The sequence below is a fragment of the Papio anubis genome, chromosome 19 (assembly GCF_008728515.1).
Source record: "Papio anubis isolate 15944 chromosome 19, Panubis1.0, whole genome shotgun sequence".
Classification (NCBI taxonomy): Eukaryota; Metazoa; Chordata; class Mammalia; order Primates; family Cercopithecidae; genus Papio; species Papio anubis.
The window spans coordinates 11,660,246-11,661,455 of record NC_044994.1 but is presented as its reverse complement, the minus strand read 5'-3'; positions in this window follow the sequence as shown (position 1 = coordinate 11,661,455).

The window sequence follows — 1,210 nt, the reverse complement described above, 5'->3', positions numbered from 1 at the left end:
GGAGCTGGGACCACAGCCACCATGCCACCATGCTTGACTAATTTTTAAATTTTTTTGTAGAGACCAGGTCTTGCTGTGTTGCCCAAGCTGGTCTAGAACTACTGACCTCAAGTGATCCTCCTGCCTCCATCTCCCAAAGTGCTGGGACTGTAGGTACACACCACCACATTCAGCTTGCAAACCTTCTTGAGTAAGATATCTATTCAGATATTTTGTTTGTTTTAAAATTAGCTCTTCTGTTTATTATTAATAAAATTTAGGAGATTTTAAGTAACATTTTTGTCAAGTTAAAAAAATATTTTAATTAGTTATTTACCAGATATTGTGTTTGCAAATATTTTGTCCCAGTCTATTTTCCTGTATTTTCATTCTCCCAGCAGTGTCTTTTGAAGAGTAGAATTTTAATTTTTATAAAGTTAACCTATTAATTTTTTTCTCTCATGAATTTGTTTTTGGTATTGGATCTAATATCTTGTCACCAAACTCAAAGTCATATAGATTTGTCCTGTGTTAATTTTTAGAAGCTTTATGGTTTTATATTTTACTTGTAGGTGTAATAAGTATTTTGAGTTATTTTTGTGAATGGTGCAATTCCTTTGTCTAGATTTCATTTTAATATGAATATCCAGTTGTCCCAGCACCATTTCTTGAAAACACTATCCTTTCCCCATTGAATTGCCTTTGCATCTTTGTCAAAGATCAGTTGACTTTATTTGTGTGAGTGTATTTCTAGGATCTCCATTATGTTACATCAATCTATTTGTCTATTTTTTTCATGAATGCCACACTGTCTTGATTATAGCTTTATATTAAGTCTTACATTCTGGTAGTTTCAGTCCTCTGATCTTGTTTTACTTTTTCAGTGTTTTGTTGGCTTAATTATGGGTCTTTTGCCCTTCCATATAAACATTAAAATCAGTTTGTGAATATCTGCAAAATAACTTGCTGAGATTTTGATAGGAATTTAATAGATTTATAGATCAAGTTGGAAAGAGTTAATGTCTTAACAATATTGAGTCAATGAATTTATGAACACAGAATAAATTCATCTATTTAGTTCTTTGATTTCTTTTATCAGTGTGTTGAAATTTTCTGCATACAGACCTGCATATTTTGTTCAATTTATACTTAAGAATTTTATTTATCTTGATGATATTGTAAATGATACTTTATTTTACATTTCAAATTGTAGTTTTCCATAGGACAGCAA